The following is a 15,785-nucleotide window of genomic DNA, read 5'->3' on the forward strand; positions in this document are numbered from 1 at the left end:
CAGCAATCCTGCCATAGTGGTCCTGGCAGTGATGGCATCATGTATGTCATAGATATGAACTCTTCACCTAATCACTGTGGGCACACTTGCAGATCCTGCTTTGCAAAATACGACAGGATAGGCATTTTGTTGCATCTCCTGACCATTAGTAGCCAGTTGCCTTGTTAGCGCAGTAGGTAGCGCGTCAGTCTCATAATCTGAAGGTCGTGAGTTCGATCCTCACACAGGGCAAGAGTTGTTTTTTTTTTCCCCCTTATGTTCAGTAGAACTAGAACAGGGATCAGCAACCTTCGGCACTCCCGCTGTGGTGAGACTATGTCGCCCAGCATGCACACTTGCTTGACTATTCTCTAAACTGTATGGAGCATATTGCGAAAGGCTGCTGACCCCTGGACTAGATAGAGAATTTAAAGAGGACCTGTCACCACTCCTGACATGCCTGTTTTAATAGCCACATGCATTCCCCATGTAATAACAATTCTGCAGCATCTATGGCTCTATGTTGTGTCCTTCCTTTATTATTTCTACTAGAAGTTATGAATGAATTGCTAGCAGTCTGCAGTAAGGCTACAGAGGGGAGGTAACCAGTTGGGGGGGGGGGGGGGGGTGTACCTGTACGGTCTGAAAATGGCAGCTCTGATTGCATAGAGTGTGTCTGTGCAGGTACACCCCCCCAACCGGTTACCTCCCCTCTGTACCCTTACTGCAGACTGCTAGCAATTCATTCATAACTTCTAGTAGAAATAATAAAGGAAGGACACAACATAGAGCCATAAGAATATATGTTCCAGAATAGTTATTACACGGGGAATGCATGAAGCTATTAAAACAAGCATGTCAGGAGTGGTGACAGGTCCTCTTTAACCGCCTCCGGACCGCCTAACGCAGGATCGCGGTCCGGAGGCGGCAGCGCTGCGCACAGTCAGGCATATACGCGTCATCTCGCGAGACGCTAGATGACGCGCTTAGCCGGCCCGCGCATGCGCATCGCGGGCCGGCAAAAGTTATAGGGGGGTCACGTCACCAGCCTGCCAGCCAATGATCGTGGCTGGCAGGCTGGCGATTTTTTAAATCTCCATTCAGAAGCCAGTTAACACATCATATTTGTAAATATAAGGTGTTAAATGGCTTCCCTGCTCCTCTGCTGGTCCTTTTGTTCGGTTGGTTCCAGCAGAGGAGCAGGCTTCACAGTGAGTAGCACCAAACACTACACTTAGCCCCAGATCACCCCCTGCACCCCAATTAACCCCTTGATCACCCCTTCTTGCCCCTGTCAATCACTAGTGAAAGTGAAAAAAGTGATCAGTGTAAACTGTCACTTTTTTTTTTCACTGGTATTGACTGTTAGGTTTTAGGATAGTTTAGGCCCCTTGGTTAGGTAGTTTAGGGATCAGTTAGCGCCCAGCCCACCGCACCGCAGTCACTTATTCAGTGATTAGCGTATCGCTAATCAGCATTTGTACTTTTATAGTATCTGTAAGTGATCAAAACTGATCAGTCAGATCTATAATAGTATTAGTGTCACCTTAGCTCGCCCTCCACCCAAAACAGAGTGTTTGCCCGATCAGGCCTGATCGGTCGCCCACACGTGTGTTCACCCACGCCCGCCCCACCGCAGTGACAGAAAATATATATTTTTTTAGCACTGCACAATCACTTTACAAGCGCTGCGGCGATAAAAAAATCAGTTTTGATATTTTTTATCAACCGCAGGGGCTTCCGGTACTTCGCTAGCCTCCCATTTGTAAGACAGGCTTGCTTTTTTTCTTGGGTAGTCTCAGGGAATACCCCTAAATTTAGTTGCCCAAATGTCAAACAGGGGGTATTCTTCTGAAGAGGCCTACAGGCTTCTGACCCAGTCGGATGAGGAATGGGAACCCTCATCTGATGAATCCAGCGGGTCAGAATACGAACCTGTAGAAAGCAGTGGCAGTCTGACCCAAAGTTCGGACGAGGGGGTTGAGTTTCCTGATAGCACCAGGCGTACCCGGCCCCGTGTTGCTAGACCACAGGTTGCGCAGGATCCGCTTCAAGGGCAGCAGAGTGGGGCTGGCGCTGTCGGATTACGTGGTGAGGCATACACCAGCAGCGCAGCCCATCCTGGACCTAGTACCAGCACTGCTGTACAACATGGTGAAGTGGCGAGCACCAGAAGGGCAGTTGAAGCTGGTACGGTGGCACGTGCAGTAGTTACCCCGTCGCAGCCACCGCACAGACAGGCCCGTAGACCCCCTAGAATCCCTGAGATGCTGGCAAATCCTGATTGGCAGTCCCCAACTTCAGCCGCACCATTAGTTCCCCCTTTCACCGCCCAGTCTGGAGTTCGGGTTGAGACAGCTCAGATCGGTTCGGCCCTGGGATTTTTTGAGCTGTTCTTGACTGCGGAGCTCTTGGACTTAGTTGTGGCAGAAACAAACCGGTATGCCACTCAATTTATATCCGCCAACCCGGGAAGCTTTTATGCCCAGTCTTTCCGGTGGAAACCAGTCTAAGTTTCCAAATTAAAAAAATTTCTGGGCCTTTTCCTCAACATGGGTCTAACCAAAAAGCATGAATTGCGGTCATATTGGTCCACGAACCCAATTCATCACATGCCCATGTTCTCTGCTGCCATGTCCAGGGCACGATTTGAGGCCATCCTGCGTTTCCTGCACTTTAGTGATAACACCACCTCCCGTCCCAGAGGCCACCCAGCTTTTGACCGGCTCCACAAAATTCTGCCCCTCATAGACCACTTCAACCAGAAATTTGCAGATTTGTATACCCCTGAGCAAAACATCTGCGTAGACGAGTCCCTAATACATTTTACCGGGCGCCTTGGCTTCAAACAATACATCCTAAGCAAGCGCGCTCGGTATGGGGTCAAATTGTATAAGCTCTGTGAAAGGGCCACAGGCTATACCCACAAATTTCGGATCTATGAGGGAAAAGATCAGACCCTGGAGCCGGTCGGTTGCCCTGACTACCTGGGGAGCAGTGGGAAGACAGTCTGGGACTTGGTGTCACCCTTATTTGGCAAGGGGTACCATCTTTATGTGGACAATTTCTACACAAGTGTGGCCCTCTTCACACAGATTGGCTGCTGTGGTTCGCGCGGGCTTCCCCCAACGGCTCGTTACCACCCGTCTTGCAAGGGGGAGAGGGCTGCCTTGTGTAACCAAGAACTGCTCGCGGTGAAATGGAGAGACAAGCGTGACGTTTACATGCTCTCCTCCATTCACGCAGACACGACAATCCAAATTGAGCGAGCAACCAGAGTCATTGAAAAGCCCCTCTCAGTCCACGACTATAACTTTCACATGGGAGGGATGGACTTCAATGACCAGATGTTGGCTCCGTATTTAGTTTCCCGACGCACCAGACGCTGGTATAAGAAGGTGTCTGTATATTTAATTCAATTGGCTCTGTATAATAGTTTTGTTCTCTACAGTAAGTCTGGGAGAACAGGATACTTCCTCAAATTTCAGGAAGAGATCATCGAGAACCTCCTGTATCCAGGAGGTTCAGTGGCCCCATCCACCAGTGTAGTTAGCCGTCTACACGAGCGACATTTCCCCATTGTCGTTCCTGGTACCTCAAGCCAACCGTCACCCCGAAAAAGATGTTGTGTCTGTAGCAGGAGTGGAATAAGGCGTGACACCCGCTATTTCTGTCCTGACTGCCCTGACCACCCTGCCCTATGCTTTGGAGAGTGTTTCCAGAAGTACCACACACAGGTACACTTAGCATAGGGATCACATCTCAGAGGACAGGCACACAGGGCTATTAGGGCCCATTCACACACAGCTGCTGCAAACCTCTCCTTTCACCTGGGACAAAGTGCATAAGGCACTTCGCACTTCGCACTTCGCCACACCAGTAAGCAAAAAAGTTAACGTTCAGTTTCAAAAGTTAAATAAAGTTTATATTTTCTGTTCTAAAGTTATTATAAAGTTAATAAAACTTATTGCGTTGCGGCCTGGTTTTTTCTTTTTTTTTTTTTTTTACCTTCTAGGTGGACCAACCGATCGACTAGCTGCAGCACTGATGTGCATTCTGACAGAAGCATTGCGCTGCTGTCAGATTACGGCGCTGCAAGACGAGATTTCTCCTCTGCAGTAAAAGATACGTTTGCCGAGGCATATGAGCTGAGGAGGCGGCGGTGTTCATATGCTTTGGCAAACACTTTGTATATATAAAAAAAAATAAAAAAATCCTGGCAATGATTTATTCATCCACATCGATTGATGTGAATGGAGAAATCGGGTTTGCCAGGGCATACGAGCTAAGTGGGTATGGATGTTGGGCGGAGCTCCTATGTCCTGGCAGACGCCTTTCCCCTCCTTTTTTTTTTGGGCAGAGATTTTTTCATCCACATTGATTGACGCGAATGAAGAAATCTGTGCCGTTCATTTTTTCTTTCAGCCCAGAGGCTGAACGGAAAAATAATAATCTCATTACCCGTATGCTCAATATAAGGAGAATAGCAGAAACTCCTAATGCTGGCCATACATGTAATGATTGCGGAGACCCTCAAATGCCAGGGCAGTACAAACACCCCACAAATAACACCATTTTGGAAAGAAGACACCCCAAGGTATTCGCTGAGGGGCATATTAAGTCCATGAAAGATTGAAATTTTGGTCTCAAGTTAGCGGAAAGGGAGATTTTGTGAGAAAAAACAAAAAATAATCAATTTCCGCTAACTTGTGCCCAAACTTTTTTTTTTCTATGAACTCGGCATTCCCCTCATTGAATGCCTTGGGGTGTCTTATTTCCAAAATGGAGTCACATGTGGGGTATTTATACTGCCCTGGCTTTTTAGGGGCCCTAAAGCGTGAGAAGAAGTCTGGGATCCAAATGTCTAAAAATGCCCTCCTAAAAGGAATTTGGGCCCCTTTGCGTCCCTAGGCTGCAAAAAAGTGTCACACATGTGGTATCACCGTACTCAGGAGAAGTTGGGGAATGTGTTTTGGGGTGTCATTTTACATATACTCATGCTGGGTGAGAGAAATATCTTGGTCAAATGCCAACTTTGTATAAAAAAATGGGAAAAGTTGACTTTTGCTGAGATATTTATCTCACCCAGCATGGGTATATGTAAAATGACACCCCAAAACACATTCCCCAACTTCTCCTGAGTACGGCAATACCACATGTGTGACACTTTTTTGCCGCCTAGGTGGGCAAAGGGGCCCACATTCCAAAGAGCACCTTTCGGATTTCACAGGCCATTTTTTACAGATTTTGATTTTAAACTACTTCTCACGCATCTGGGCCCCTAAAATGCCAGGGCAGTATAACTACCACACAAGTGACCCCATTTCGGAAAGTAGACACCCTAAGGTATTCGCTGATGGGCATAGTGAGTTCATAGAACTTTTTATTTTTTGTCACAAGTTAGCGGAAAATTATGATTTTTTTCTTTATTTATTTTTTTCTTACAAACTCTCATATTCCACTAACTTGTGACAAAAAATAAAAACTTCCATGAACTCACTATGCCCATCATGAAATACCTTGGGGTGTCTTCTTTCCAAAATGGGGTCACTTGTGTGGTAGTTATACTGCCCTGGCTTTTTAGGGGCCCAAATGCGTGAGAAGTAGTTTGAAATCAAAATCTGTAAAAAATGGCCTGTGAAATCAGAAAGGTGCTCTTTGGAATGTGGGCCCCTTTGCCCACCTAGGCTGCAAAAAAGTGTCACACATGTGGTATCGCGGTACTCAGGAGAAGTTAGGGAATGTTTTGGGGTGTCATTTTACATATACCCATGCTGGGTGAGAGAAATATCTTGGTCAAATGCCAACTTTGTATAAAAAAATGGGAAAAGTTGACTTTTGCTGAGATATTTATCTCACCCAGCATGGGTATATGTAAAATGACACCCCAAAACACATTCCCCAACTTCTCCTGAGTACGGCAATACCACATGTGTGACACTTTTTTGCCGCCTAGGTGGGCAAAGGGGCCCACATTCCAAAGAGCACCTTTCGGATTTCACAGGCCATTTTTTACAGATTTTGATTTTAAACTACTTCTCACGCATCTGGGCCCCTAAAATGCCAGGGCAGTATAACTACCCCACAAGTGACCCCATTTTGGAAAGTAGACACCCTAAGGTATTTCATGATGGGCATAGCGAGTTCATGGAAGTTTTTATTTTTTGTCACAAGTTAGTGGAATATGAGAGTTTGTAAGAAAAAACAAAAAAAGAAAATCATAATTTTCCGCTAACTTGTGACAAAAAATAAAAAGTTTGATGAACTCACTATGCCCATCAGCGAATACCTTAGGGTGTCTACTTTCCGAAATGGGGTCATTTGTGGGGTGTTTGTACTGTCTGGCCATTGTAGAACCTCAGGAAACATGACAGGTGCTCAGAAAGTCAGAGCTGCTTCAAAAAGTGGAAATTCACATTTTTGTACCATAGTTTGTAAACGCTATAACTTTTACCCAAACCAATTTTTTTTTTACCCAAACATTTTTTTAAATCAAAGACATGTAGAACAATAAATTTAGCGAAAGTTTATATATGGATGTCGTTTTTTTTGCAAAATTTTACAACTGAAAGTGAAAAATGTCATTTTTTGGCAAAGAAATCGTTAAATTTCGATTAATAACAAAAAAAGTAAAAATGTCAGCAGCAATGAAATACCACCAAATGAAAGCTCTATTAGTGAGAAGAAAAGGAGGTAAAATTCATTTGGGTGGTAAGTTGCATGACCGAGGAATAAACGGTGAAAGTAGTGTAGTGCAGAAGTGTAAAAAGTGGTCTGGTCATTAAGGGTGTTTCAGCTAGGGGGGTTGAAGTGGTTAAGAAAAGAAAATCACTCGACCCTTAATAAAATTTACAAAAAAGTCTCCTGCCAGAAACCCTCTCCCAATGGCTCTTTACTTAGGGTTATCCAACACCCTCCACATAGGGGGCCTGGTCGAAAGGCCACCATAGGGGTACAACCCCTTTAAAGGGAGTCTGTCACCTAATCGGAGTGTTTTAGATCGCTAAGATCAGGCTATAGACTGCCGAAGCTCATTTGCATAAGTTTATAATGTATATTTTTAACGAACTCGATGAGGGACACAGACAAGAGAGGTACCATTGTAATGGTGGCCAAACAGTCTATACCCTGATCTGAGCGGTATCCAGATGCAACCTAGAAATAAGCAGTAAATCGCAAGAACCACCAATGGCCACCAACATCCACATAATAGCCCCATTGCAGGAATTGTATTGTGCTATTTTAGGATTAATATACCAATGACCAATAGACTGTATTTTCTAAATATGTCATGAACAACTGTATATAGAAATTCTTAAAAATGTTATATTTCACTGGAAATTACGAAAGATTTACAAATTGCGTGTCTCTCCTCTCTTGAGCTGAGTTGGTTTCCTGGAAAAAGTTCAAATGATAACCTGGGATAAATAAGAGAAAGTAGTTCCAGTGAAATTGTTTAACCACATCAGCAAATATACTTCCCTTTTGTCTTACTGCTGTAAATGATTAAGCCACAAAATATCACTATATGTCATTAACCCCATAGTGACCACACACATAAAAAAAAAAATTGCATTCCAAGAGCTATAACTTTTTAGTTTTTTCATCAATGTATTTGTATGAGGTCTTATTTTTTGCAGGACAACTTAGGCCTCTTTCACACGAGCGTGACGGATTGGCTCCGGATGCGTTCAGTGCAACTCGCACCTTTTTGCAAGCAAGTTCATTCAGTTTTATCTGCGATTGCATTCAGTTTTTTTCCGCGCGTGTGCAATGCGTTTTCCACTGAAGCCCCATTCACTTCTATGGGGCCGGGGCTACGTGAAAAAACGCAGAATATGGCCTAATGCACACGAACATATTTTGTTTCCGTGCCCGTTCCGTTTTTTTGTGGATAGGATGCGGACCCATTCATTTTAATGGTTTCCGAAAAAAATGCGGACAGCACACGGTGTGCAAGCCGCATCTGTATGTCCGTTCCGTAGCCCCGCAAAAACAATATAACACGTCCTAGTCTTGTCCGTTTTAGGCATTGTTACAATGGATCCACCCCAAAAAAATGGATGGCATATGGATGTCATCCGTTTTTTTGTTTATTTTTTGCGGCTGTGCAATTTGCGGACCGCAAAACACATACGGTCGTGTGCATGTAGCCTATATAACATGCTGCGTTTTTCACCCAATGCAGAACTGAACGCGTGAAAAAAAACACGTTTTGGTGTCCGCCTCCAGAGTGGAATGGAGGCAGAACGAAGGCAAACTGATGCATTCTGAGCGGATCCTTATTTATTCAGAATGCATTAGGGCAAAACTGATCCATTTCGGACCTCTTGTGAGAGCCCTGAACAGATCTCACAAACGGAAAGCCAAAACGCCAGTGTGAAAGTAGCCTAAGCCAACCAATAGTTGGTGTAGGAGGGACCTGCAGTTCTGCCAATCCCTAAGTGACCACCATAAAAAGGCGCATTTGGTGGTCACTAAGGTCCCATATCCAACTTTTCATTTCCATGCATCTCATTTTTGTACCTATTTGAGCTATTTTTGGGTATTTGGACCCTGAGAAATATAACTGCTCACCATAAACTACTACATTTTGTGGCAGCAGTCGAGGTAAAGGCCATCTTACAAACATGGTTGCATAAATGGGCTTCCCCATTTAAATTATTTTTGGATAAAGTGTTCTTCTTACTAAAAATGGGTTGTCTGGATGCATCTTTGCAAAAAGAATTTAAACCCAAACAATTTTCAACATAGGAGAGCGTTATGACTTCACTTCCAAAGCACATTCAAACAGGTATCATTTTTTTTTCAACTGATGGGTATCAGGGGCAGGTGCTGCGTTTTTTTCCCCTAGCTCCTCAAGAAGGGTTTATTCACAGGAATATTGATTATAAACCGGGGTCTGTATTAGTGGTTAAAGGGGGAGGTATACTTGAATAGAAAGTAGCTGGATAACCCCTTTAAATGGAATCCGGGTCTCTGTTCTAAATTCCATTTAAGGCTACTTTCACACTTGCGGCAGAGTCATCCGGCAAGCAGTTGGCAAAACGTATGCCAACTGATGGCATTAGTAAGACTGATCAGAATCCTGATCAGTCTTATAAATGCCTGATCAGTCAAAAGAATGCATTGAAATGCCGGATCCGTATTTCCGGTGTCATCCGGCAAAACGGATCTGGCATTTATTTTTTTCCCCTTTTTTTTCAGTCTGCGCATGGGACAGATCCGGCATTCTGTATTTTGAATGCTGGATCCGGCACTAATACATTCCTATGGAAAAAAATGCCAGATCCGGCATTCAGGCAAGTCTTCAGTTTTTTTCGCCGGAGATAAAACCGTAGCATGCTGCGGTTTTCTCTTTTGCCTGATCAGTCAAAACGACTGAACTGAAGACATCCTTATGCATCCTGAACGGATTACTCTCCATTCAGAATGCATGGGGATGAAACTGATCAGTTCTTTTCCGGCATAGAGCCCTTTTGACGGAACTCAGTGCCGGAAAAGAAAAACGCTAGTGTGAAAGTACCCTAAAGGAGTTATCCAACTCTGAACACTCCCTCCACAACACCCGGATCCTTTACACGGACCGACAATATCCATCAATGGGGGGTGAAGCCAATAGCAGGCTGGGGCGGTAACGTAAGGAACGCAGGTCAGTGCCGTGGCCTGCTATTGGATGCACCCCCAACCCGCCCCATGCCCAATCCTTTTTGCTCTTTTGTATGCCTTCTGTAAAAAAAAAACTAAGTAAAAAAAAAAAATACTAAAACCACACCCCCATTACAATATAAAAAATGTTATAAAAAAAGCCATGTTCACTTCTGGATGCCAGTTAATAGAAAGGATACCCAGGAGCTAGAAAATGTATAAAGAAGAGCAACTAAACTGATGAGGGTCTAAGTTATAAGGAAAGATTAAAAGAATTCAATTTAGTCTTGAGAAGGGGGGAAGGATTTACAAATGTATAAATGTCCATGTAAAATCCCCACAAAAGACAAGAGGGCATTGCCTCCATCTGGAGAAGAAAAAGTTCAGTCTCTGGAGGCTACGAGGCTTCTTTGCCATAAGAATTGTGAATCTGAGGAATAGTCTATCTCAAGCGGTTGTCAGGAACATTTGACTGTAGTAAAAAAAGATTAAGATGAATTTTTAGAAGTAAATATCATTAATGATTATGAAAATGTGTAGATCTCTGGATTCTCACTCCCCTTCCATTCACATCCCCATCCATGCTTTGGTTGAACTTGATGGACCTATACTTTTTTCAACCATACGAACTATGTTATGTAGGTGTGTGCTGGATGCTAACAAATTAGGATGTTCAAACTTGTGATCATCTACCCACACATTGTGGAGGCAGCCATCTTGTGACCAGCACCATTGGTATTCCACAGAAAAAAGTCATATGATGCATGATACACAGTTCTTTTGCTTATTTACCGCTGACACATTCTGAAGTGTTTTGCAGACATTTTCATCACTGCCCCGAGTGGGAGTCACAATATAGATTCATTATCAGTGTATGTCTTTGGAGTGTGCAAACCCACAGAAACATGAGGAGAACATCAAAACTCCACACAGATGTTCTCCTTAGAGTTAAACCAGATCCTCCACTGTAAGGCACCATAGCTAACCTCTGAGCCATTGTGCTGTCCACCATGCTGTATATTTCAAGGTTTTATGTTAACCACTTCCAGACCGGGCCATTTACCCCCTTTCTGACCAGACCTAATTTTGAAAATCTGACATGTCACTTTATGAGTAGGGATGAGAGAACCCGAACTGTATAGTTCGGGTTCGTACCGAATTTTGGGGTGTCCGTGACACGGACCCGAACCCGAACATTTTCGTAAAAGTCCGGGTTCAGTGTTCGGCGCTTTCTTGGTGCTTTTTGAAAGGCTGCAAAGCAGCCAATCAACAAGCGTCATACTACTTGCCCCAAGAGGCCATCACAGCCATGCCTACTATTGGCATGGCTGTGATTGGCCAGAGCACCATGTGACCCAGCCTCTATTTAAGCTGGAGTCACGTAGCGCTGCACGTCACTCTGCTCTGATCAGTGTAGGGAGAGGTTGCAGCTGCTGCTGTTAGGGCGAGATTAGGCACTAGACAGGGATTTACTCAGCAAAAACACTTAATGAAGTGATCGATCTACAGCTGTGAATCATTCATCTTCTGCTATTCAATTGCTCACTGTTTTTAGGCTGCCCAGAGCGTTTTTCAGTCACTTTTTTCTGGAGTGATTGGCGGCCATTTTGTGTCTTGTGGTGCGCCAGCACAAGCTGCCACCAAGTACATTTAACCATCAATAGTGTGTTTTGTTTTTTTTGCTATATCCTACATCAGGGGCTTGGCTGTGCTTGCTATTTTATTGAGGGGTGAAATACAATTGCCAAAATAGCAGTCCCCTAAATCTGGTGTTTCAGCTGTGGCTAGCCAATTGTAATACTGTCTGCTGTCTGGCAAAGGATATATTTTTGTTCTGGGTTGAAATACAATTCCCAACTTAGCAATTTCCTAAATTAGTGGTTTCTGCTGTATCAGGCCTACTTTAAATCTATCCATCAAAGGGTATATTAGATTGAAGGTGCGGATAGGGTCATCCTCAATAACTTCACACGCTACCGTGCATTTCCAAGTCTCTGGTGCTGGGAGAGGACGTGGCCATTCTGCCACAGCCACACGTCCTAGTGAACCAACTACCTCAGGTCCCAGTAGCCGCCAGAATTTACAGCGATATTTGGTGGGGCCCAATGCCGTTCTAAGGATGGTAAGGCCTGAGCAGGTACAGGCATTAGTCAATTGGGTGGCCGACAGTGGATCCAGCACGTTCACATTATCTCCCACCCAGTCTTCTGCAGAAAGCGCACAGATGGCGATGAAAACCAACCCCATCAGTCTGTCACATCACCCCCATGCATACCAGGGAAACTGTCTGAGCCTCAAGTTATGCAGCAGTCTCTTATGCTGTTTGAAGACTCCTGCTGGCAGGGTTTCCCAAGGGCATCCACCTAGCCCTTCCCCAGCGGTGGAAGACATAGAATGCACTGACGCACAACCACTTATGTTTCCTGATGATGAGGACATGGGAATACCACCTCAGCACGTCTCTGATGATGACGAAACACAAGTGCCAACTGCTGCGTCTTTCTGCAGTGTGCAGACTGAACAGGAGGTCAGGGAGGAAGACTGGGTGGAAGACGATGCAGGGGACGATGAGGTCCTAGACCCCACATGGAATGAAGGTCGTGCCACTGACTTTCAGAGTTCGGAGGAAGAGGCAGTGGTGAGACAGAGCCAACAGCGTAGCAAAAGAGGGAGCAGTGGGCAAAAGCAGAACACCCGCCGCCAAGAGACTCCGCCTGCTACTGACCGCCGCCATCTTGGACCGAGCACCCCAAAGGCAGCTTCAAGGAGTTCCCTGGCATGGCACTTCTTCAAACAATGTGCTGACGACAAGACCCGAATGGTTTGCACGCTGTGCCATCAGAGCCTTAAGCGAGGCATTAACGTTCTGAACCTTAGCACAACCTGCATGACCAGGCACCTGCATGCAAAGCATGATCTGCAGTGGAGTAAACACCTTAAAACCAAGGAAGTCACTCAGGCTCCCCCTGCTACCTCTTCTGCTGCTGCCGCCTCGGCCTCTTCTGCTGCTGCCGCCTCGGCCTCTTCTGCTGCTGCCGCCTCGGCCTCTTCCTCCGCCTCTGGAGAAACGTTGGCACCTGCCGCCCAGCAAACAGGGGATGTACCACCAACACCACCACCTCCGTCATCAAGCATCTCAACCATGTTACACGGCAGCGTTCAGCTCTCCATCTCACAAACATTTGAGAGAAAGCGTAAATTCCCACCTAGCCACCCTCGATCCCTGGCCCTGAATGCCAGCATTTCTAAACTACTGGCCTATGAAATGCTGTCATACAGGCTGGTGGACACAGACAGCTTCAAACAGCTCATGTCGCTTGCTGTCCCACAGTATGTTGTTCCCAGCCGCCACTACTTCTCCAAGAGAGCCGTGCCTTCCCTGCACAACCAAGTATCCGATAAAATCAAGTGTTCACTGCGCAACGCCATCTGTGGCAAGGTCCACCTAACCACAGATACGTGGACCAGTAAGCACGGCCAGGGACGCTATATCTCCCTAACTGCACACTGGGTAAATGTAGTGGCGGCTGGGCCCCAGGCGGAGAGCTGTTTGGCGCACGTCCTTCCACCGCCAAGGATCGCAGGGCAGCATTCTTTGCCTCCTGTTGCCTCCTCCTCCTACTCGGCTTCCTCCTCCTCTTCTTCCACCTGCTCATCCAGTCAGCCACACACCTTCACCACCAACTTCAGCACAGCCCGGGGTAAACGTCAGCAGGCCATTCTGAAACTCATATGTTTGGGGGACAGGCCCCACACCGCACAGGAGTTGTGGCGGGGTATAGAACAACAGACCGACGAGTGGTTGCTGCCGGTGAGCCTCAAGCCCGGCCTGGTGGTGTGCGATAAAGGGCGAAATCTCGTTGCAGCTCTGGGACTAGCCGGTTTGACGCACATCCCTTGCCTGGCGCATGTGCTGAATTTGGTGGTGCAGAAATTCATTCACAACTACCCCGACATGTCAGAGCTGCTGCATAAAGTGCGGGCCGTCTGTTCGCGCTTCCAGCGTTCACATCCTGCCGCTGCTCGCCTGTCTGCGCTACAGCGTAACTTCGGCCTTCCCGCTCACTGCCTCATATGCGACGTGCCCACCAGGTGGAACTCCACCTTGCACATGCTGGACAGACTGTGCGAGCAGCAGCAGGCCATAGTGGAGTTTCAGCTGCAGCACGCACGGGTCAGTCGCACTGCGGAACAGCACCACTTCACCACCAATGACTGGGCCTCCATGCGAGACCTGTGTGCCCTGTTGCGCTGTTTCGAGTACTCCACCAACATGACCAGTGGCGATGACGCCGTTATCAGCGTTACAATACCACTTCTATGTCTCCTTGAGAAAACACTTAGGGCGATGATGGAAGAGGAGGTGGCCCAGGAGGAGGAGGTGGAAAAGGGGTCATTTTTAGCACTTTCAGACCAGTCTCTTCGAAGTGACTCAGAGGGAGTTTTTTTACAACAGCAGAGGCCAGGTACAAATGTGGCCAGCCAGGGCCCACTACTGGAGGACGAGGATGAGGAGGAGGTAGAGGAGGATGAAGCATGTTCACAGCGAGGTGGCACCCAACGCAGCTCGGGCCCATCACTGGTGCGTGGCTGGGGGGAAACGCAGGACGATGACGATACGCCTCCCACAGAGGACAGCTTGTCCCTACCTCTGGGCAGCCTGGCACACATGAGCGACTACATGCTGCAGTGCCTGCGCAACGACAGCAGAGTTGCCCACATTTTAACGTGTGCGGACTACTGGGTTGCCACCCTGCTGGATCCCTGGTACAAAGACAATGTGCCCACCTTACTTCCTGCACTGGAGCGTGATAGGAAGATGCGCGAGTACAAGTACAAGTACGAGCATTCCCAAATGTCACAGGGGAACGAGTGGAAGCCCAAGGCGAAGGTAGAGGAGAAGCAAGAGGTCGCCAACGCAGCTGTGTCATGGCCAGCTCCTCTGAGGGCAGGGTTAGCATGGCAGAGATGTGGAAAAGTTTTGTCAACACGCCACAGCTAACGGCACCACCACCTGATACGCAACGTGTTAGCAGGAGGCAACATTTCACTAACATGGTGGAACAGTACGTGTGCACACCCCTCCACGTACTGACTGATGGTTCGGCCCCATTCAACTTCTGGGTCTCCAAATTGTCCACGTGGCCAGAGCTAGCCTTTTATGCCTTGGAGGTTCTGGCCTGCCCGGCGGCCAGTGTTTTGTCTGAACGTGTATTCAGCACGGCAGGGGGTGTCATTACAGACAAACGCAGCCGCCTGTCTACAGCCAATGTGGACAAGCTGACGTTCATAAAAATGAACCAGGCATGGATCCCACAGGACCTGTCCATCCCTTGTGCAGATTAGACATTTATAACTACCTCCCCTTAACCATATATTATTGTACTCCAGGGCACTTCCTCATTCAATCCTATTTTTATTTCCATTTTACCATTATATTGCGGGGCAACCCAAAGTTGAATGAACCTCTCCTCTGTCTGGGTGCCGGGGCCTAAAAATATCTGACAGTGGCCTGTTCCAGTGTTGGGTGACATGAAGCATGATTCTCTGCTATGACATGAAGCCTGAATCTCTGCTATGGGACCTCTCTCCTCTGTCTGGGTGCCGGGGCCTAAAAATATCTGACAGTGGCCTGTTCCAGTGTTGGGTGACATGAAGCATGATTCTCTGCTATGACATGAAGCCTGAATCTCTGCTATGGGACCTCTCTCCTCTGTCTGGGTGCCGGGGCCTAAATATCTGACAATGGACTGTTCCAGTTTTGGGTGACGTGAAGCCTGATTCTCTGCTATGACATGAAGCCTGAATCTCTGCTATGGGACCTCTCTCCTCTGTCTGGGTGCCGGGGCCTAAATATCTGACAATGGACTGTTCCAGTTTTGGGTGACGTAAAGCCTGATTCTCTGCTATGACATGAAGCCTGATTCTATGCTGACATGAAGCCTGAATCTCTGCTATGGGACCTCTCTCCTCTGTCTGGGTGCCGGGGCCTAAATATCTGACAATGGACTGTTCCAGTTTTGGGTGACGTGAAGCCTGATTCTCTGCTATGACATGAAGCCTGATTCTCTGCAATGGGACCTCTCTCCTCTGTCTGGGTGCCAGGGTCTAAATATCTGACAGTGGCCTGTTCCAGTTTTGGGTGACGTGAAGCCTGA

At 46.8% G+C, this 15,785-nt stretch overlaps 1 protein-coding gene and 1 non-coding gene across 2 annotated transcripts in view; both read left to right on the forward strand.

Moving 5' to 3' along the window:
• LOC122927218 (hepatic lectin-like) overlaps positions 1-15,785 on the forward strand; it is a 52,472-nt gene that overhangs the window by 9,593 nt on the left and 27,094 nt on the right. The gene's annotated exons all lie outside the window — the stretch shown is intronic.
• Positions 159-231, forward strand: TRNAM-CAU. The gene has a single exon. It is a non-coding gene; the product is annotated as a tRNA-Met (tRNA).

This window comes from Bufo gargarizans, chromosome 2 (assembly GCF_014858855.1).
Source record: "Bufo gargarizans isolate SCDJY-AF-19 chromosome 2, ASM1485885v1, whole genome shotgun sequence".
Lineage (NCBI taxonomy): Eukaryota > Metazoa > Chordata > Amphibia > Anura > Bufonidae > Bufo > Bufo gargarizans.